Source organism: Oreochromis aureus, linkage group 8 (genome assembly GCF_013358895.1).
Source record: "Oreochromis aureus strain Israel breed Guangdong linkage group 8, ZZ_aureus, whole genome shotgun sequence".
NCBI classification, from domain to species: Eukaryota; Metazoa; Chordata; class Actinopteri; order Cichliformes; family Cichlidae; genus Oreochromis; species Oreochromis aureus.
Window position 1 is genome coordinate 17,790,756 of NC_052949.1, and position 6,405 is coordinate 17,797,160.

A 6,405-nucleotide genomic window follows, 5' to 3' on the forward strand; every position below is an offset into this window, starting at 1 on the left:
CACCCTAAAGCAGTGTTGGAACATACTGTGGTACTATATCCTCATGAGCATCAGTTGAACAGTGTTGTACTGCAGAAAGTAGTGTGTTGCTACAAAAATGGCGAGAAAAAGGCAATTAACAATGGAAGAGAGACAGAGCATAATGACACTTAAAAATGTACGTCTTTCCTACAGAGAAATTGCAAAGAAAGTTAAGGTATCAGTGAGTATAGTTTCCTTCACCATCAAAAGCACTCAGAAAATGGGGCAAACTCTGATAGGAAGAGGTCTGACAGACCCAAAGCCACAACTGAATCAGAGGACAAGTTTCTGAGAGTTAACAGCTTGCATGATGGGTGGCTCACAGGACAACAGCATCAAGCACAGCTTAATAGTGGTCGTAGTAAGCAAGTCCCGTTTCAACTGTGAGGAGAAGACTTCGAGCTGTAGGTTAGACAGGACGAGTTGCAGCAAGAAAGCCATTGCTAAGACATCAGAATAAGACAAAAAAAAAGCTTGCCTGGGCAATGAAGCACCACCACTGGACTACTGAAGAGGGGAAGAAGGTATTATGGACTGATGAATTAAAATTTGAAATCTTCGATTCATCATGCAGGACCTCTGTATGCCTTTGAGTAGGCGATAGGATGGTTCCACAGTGTGTGGCATCAACTGTCTAACATGGAGGAGGAAGTGTGATGGTCTTGGGCTGTTTTGCTGGATTCAGGGTTGGTGACTTGGACAGAGTGAAAGGCACCCTGAATCAAAACAGCTACCACAGCATTCTGCAGCACCATGCAGTACCCTCTGGTATTGCCTTCTTGGTCAAGGGTTCATCCTACAGCAAAATAATGACCCAAAACATAAGTCCAAGCTATGCCAGAACTACCTTAGAAAGAAAGAACAAGATGGTAAGCTTGGAAACATGGAGTGGCATGCACAGTCTCCAGACTTGAACCCCATAGAGCTGGTTTGGGATGAATTGGACAGAAGAGTGAAAGCAAAGCAACCTATAAGTGCCACACATTTATGGGAACTTCTGCAACAGATATGGGAAAAACTTTCTAAAGAATATTTGATTTCTGTTGTAGAAAGAATGCCACTGGTGTGTTCGGCTGTTATATCTGCCAAAGGTGGCTACTTTGATGAGACAAAAGTTTAGTATACAGGGTGGGCCATTTATATGGATACACCGTAATAAAATGGGAATGGTTGGTGATATTAAAGTCCTGTTTGTGGCACATTAGTATATGTGAGGGGGCAAACTCCTAAGATGGGTGGTGACCATGGTGGCCAGTTAGAAGTCGGCCATCTTGGATACAACTTTTGTCTTTTCAATAGGAAGAGGGCCATGTGACACATCAAACTTATTGGTAATGTCACAAGAAAAACAATGGTGTGCTTGGTTTCAACGTAACTTTATTCTTTCATGAGTTATTTACAAGTTTCTGACCAATTATAAAATATGTTCAATGTGCTGCCCATTGTGTTGGATTGTCAATGCAACCCTCTTCTCCCACTCTATCCTTTCCGGATAGCTGAACTTCTCACCCTATCTCTAAGGAAGAGGCCAGCCACCCTTCGGAGGAAGCTCATTTCCGCTGCTTGTATCCGCGATCTCATTCTTTCGGTCACTACCCACAGCTCATGACCATAGTTGAGGGTAGAGACGTAGATTGACTGGTAAATTGAGAGCTTCGCTTTTACGCTCAGCTCTCTCTTCACCACGACGGACCGGTGCAGCGTCTGCATCACTGCAGCTGCAGCACCAATCCGTCTGTCGATCTCCAGCCAGGGGTAGATCTAGAAGGGTGGCATGGGGTGGCAAGTGCCACCTTAAAATGATTTCTTGCCACCCCAAGTGCCACCCTAGTTTTGCATATGACAGTGTTGTTCATAAGTTATGAGCCAAGGTGTGAAAACGGGTGTGGGTCACAATCAGCCTGGGTTTCGGGTGAGCTCATTGTGAAACCTAGCCCCACCCTATCATGTGATTTCCTGAGGTCAGATGGCCCAGGGTGTGAGTGGGCGTTAAGGCGTCTGGGAGATCAGTTTTGAGATCCCTTCCCAGACGAGCTTAGCGCCCACTACCGCCCACTCACACCCTGGGCCATCTGACCTCAATGCTTCTCTGCACATGCCCAAACCATGTCAGCCTTGCCTCTCTAATTTTGTGTCAAAACTGCTGCCTCAAGTTTTTATTTCCTCATATACTATTCTCCCAGATGCGGACAGTCACCTTTCGCATTCCTCAGGAACGCCGTGAGACTTGACAAATCATTATTATATTACACCTTGGGAGTGAGAATGGCTGTCTCTCCATTCTGGTCACTTCCGGTAAAAATCAAGAAGAATCTGTGTACTTCTCAGCAGATTCAACAGCAGTGAAATTCAAATTATATTCACAATACACAAATTATTGCTTTCTGAGATCACGGTGATGATAGATGGGTTTCTTGGGTGTGCAGAGGACTAAGATGTTTTCCCGAAGTGGATTAGGCATACAAACACAAAAAGTGATTGCTCAGTTTGATTTCAGTACTATTCTCAGTCAGCAACATTATGGCAGTCTTAGAAGTTTAAAAATAGATAACTGGACTTCTTTATGTTTGCTGAAGATGTTTCAACTCTAATTCAAGATGCTTCTACAGTCCCAAAACCAAAATGTGACAAGTCCCACATACTTAAACCCTAGTACGGTTTCGTTTTTAGGTGTTCGTTGACCAACTATTAATAATGTGCGTCATCGCATGAGCCAAGGTGTGAAAAATGCATGGGTCTTTACCATCCAGAGGCTTCTGGTAGTAATACTGTGAGATCTTGTGAGAACTTATCTTGTGAACTACTGAGGTCACCTGACGCAAGATGTGAGTGGGGGTTGAGGAGCCTGGGAAGTGATATCAGACAGATGGTTTGAAAGAGGACATAAAAAAATTCCCCTCTTGCCCTGTGGGCAGTCTTTATCTTTCAAGCTTGAGCCCTCCACCAGAGTATCCTGTGCAGTATCTTGAGGGTCCTGCACAGTAACTTTTCTGTCCCTAGGACTGTGCTCTTCTGGATAGAGATTTCAGATCTTGTTCCTGGGCTGAACTGGAGCCACACGCCCGGCTTGGTGATCATTGCCCCAAGTGTTCGATTACCTATGCCAGCCACTTGGTTATGGCGTTCCATGTATGCCCTGCCTGATAGCAATTTAAAAAAGGTTAAATAACTAAAAGAAAAACAGAAAACTTTAACTAAACTGAAACTGTGGGATAACAATCTGCTGGCGGTTTATCGGAGGAGAATAAGACATACTGAAGACTCCAGAAACCTGGTACACCAAGAGTTACCACCTCCAGGATACCAGGATACCCCCCACAGTATGAAAGCTTTGCTCCTGCAGTCCCACCAGCGACTCCTATGACTTTTCCCAGTTCGGCACACACGTCAGCCAACTTTTCAGTTGTCTGCACACCTTTGTCATCAAGCTAAAATCAATTTTAGCTTGAATAAAGGAATATCAATTCATTAAATCCTGGCGCTCACAAAACTATTTTAACAACCGCCAAACAGCTAAAACAGCAAATGAGAGCAGGTAAACTGAACAAAGACGTAAACACAAAGCACGGATCGTTCACCTGACAGCATGTATGCAGACACGCAGTCGGTGCTAAAAGTCGACGTTTCACATATTCTGATGCTGCAGGTTTTGTCACTCTCTGACCAAAATTCACTTAACCAGCAGCACAAGAGGATCAAAACTACGCTTCACATTTGATGAACATCGTCATGAATTCCCTATTACTTTGGCTGTTTTTCTTCCACCACAATAAAATTACACTTCCTGCACAGCTCTTTCTCAGTCTCAGGGTACTTCAAGACCAGTTTCCCATCTCAAATCTCTGTTTTCTGCATTATTCACTTGCTGATTATGCACCATTCTACTGTTGTCTACAGTGCTGTTGGCCGCTGTTTTTTTTTTCTCCAAAAATGACCTCCAACAAGAAATCCTAATTTCTGCTGTTCAATACCAAAGAAATTTAAACTTTTTTAAATTATGCCAAATGGCAAAATGCTTAACTGTGTCTCTAATAAAACCTCTGTAACTTTGATGTGCTTCAATTCTGCAGAATCAGGTGTTGATTCGTGGTTTTCTTCCATTTTTGATCTACTGCAGAATATTTCTAAGGCAGTTATCTGCTATAAAAAGCCAGGACAGGAAAATCTCCTTCATGTTTTTCTGTGTTTTATCCTCAGTTACTTTGATACAAAGGCATCTGCTGTGATGCTTATACCTCTGATGAAGTCTCACAAGTGTCAGCTTTGTTTTTATACATAGATGTAAAAATATGGATATGTACTGATAAATGATCAGAATTATGATATTTCTGACTGAGTCAAAATTGAATTGGGGATCGAATCGAATCGGGACCTTGTGAATCAGAATCAAAATCGATACCCAGCCCTACTCACTAGTCCTTGGCCTCCTTCCTTTTTCCTTACCATACAGTCTCAGGGTGCTGGATTCGGGGTGAATGATCAGGAACTTTCTGATTACCAGCAAGGCTTCGATGTTGATTACCAGATCTTGTTCTTCCCATTCAGTTGACTCCTCAGGACTTGCCTTACGCTCTCTATTTGGTGGTCCTAGCGGACTCTTTGTGGTTCCCATTTGCCTGTGGGATTCACAGGTACTTGGAACTGTCCTCAGTGTCTCCAATGTTGCCTTCTGGTATTGTAATCTCCACAGTTCTGACTACCTCCCCCCTTTTTGTTACCACCTGAATACACTTCTCCCATCAAAATGACATTTCGATGTCATTGCTCTAGATCCTTTTGGTATGGATCAATGTCTCATTCACTCCTGATATTCAGCTTGATGTCATCCATGTGTAGGATGTGGCTGATCAAGCCTCCATTCCTGTTGATCTTCTATAGTTCAAGGCATTCCAGGGTCCATGTGTGAGGCATTGAGTCATAGGCTTTCTTTAAGTCAATCTAGGTGATGCACAGGTCAGTCAGCCTGGTTTTGTAGTCTTGCTCTGCCTACCAGTAGCTGGTGTTTCATCCCTCTGGTTTTTCTGCCAATTCCTTTCTGAGCCCCACTCATGTACAGTGCAATGCGCCTATTCATCTTAGCCACTATGATGCCTAATAGGAATTTTCATGTTATACTGAGGCAGGTATTGGCTCAGCTTCTGGGGATCCTTGGGGATCAGGTCTGTTTGGCTATCATTTAACCATTCTGGGTGTCTCTCATCCATTAACACCTGATTAATTTGTGCTGCAGATGCTTGTTGAGTTCAACTCTTCATATTTGAGACCATTTTATGGTTGTCTGCCCCTGTAATGGTAGCTGGATCCTGTTCAGGGAAGTTTCTGTGGTCAACTCTTAGATCCACTAGCCACTGAGCATTGTTGTTTTGGGTTGCGTCCTTCTCCCATATGCTCTTCCAGTATTGCCCAAGCCTTGGCGTGGCTCTCATATTGTTCTCCTGCCTTGGATGGCTCACTGGAGTACAGCTAGTTTATTCTCCTTCCTTCTATCTCTCTGGTATACCTGTTCAAACGACTGACCAAGGCTGTGAGTCTTTGCTTGCCAGTTTCCAAGGCCTTGTGTATGGACAGCTTTCAGATGTGGTGACCTCTAACAGGCAGAGGCAAAAGAAGAATCGGAAGTTTCAAACTGGGTAAGCCACCAAACCCGGCTTAAGTTACACATTCAAAGTTTGCTTTGGTTTCAATTTCTCTGACTAAGAGAGAAAGCACAGAAAAAAAAACAGATGTGAAACTTTACACCTCAGATCTTCTCAGATCATTAGGTTGTGTTGATAAGTGTATTTTATCATTGGTGGACACTTGCAGAAACAGAGGCTGACTTCCTGAAACACAGTTGTAGTCTGAAGATACTGAATACTATCTTTCTAACCCTAAATTGCCACATAGATTAAATTAGCTATGGCAACTAGATAGGCAAGTAGATGGCTTCACTTTTGGCTACATGTGCATATTAGGCCCACAGGTTATTTAGCTTGACTTCCCTTTTTAGCCATTGACATGAAGGAGCCACTTATTGACTCCATGCCTATTTAACCAACTCATACTTCCTGTATCTTACAGGATTCAAACCATCAGATTTTCTGACTGACAGAATCGATGCAGAGCAAGTCAGGAAAAAAGTAGTGCTGTCAGAGTTAATCTCATTAAAATGACTAACTCGCTAACGGAGATTTGCCGCGTTAATGCAGTTATGGAGTTAACGTCATTTTAACGAGATTAACGATGACAGCACTAGAAAAAAGATAAATTAACCTTTTTTTATTTTGTTGACTTTTTCTAATGAAGAGGCTTGTCTGACCCATACTGTGGTGGGTCAGGTAATCTGCTATTTTTATTAATTTTTATTATATTTTATTATTGTAACTATCAGAGGAAATGGAGCAA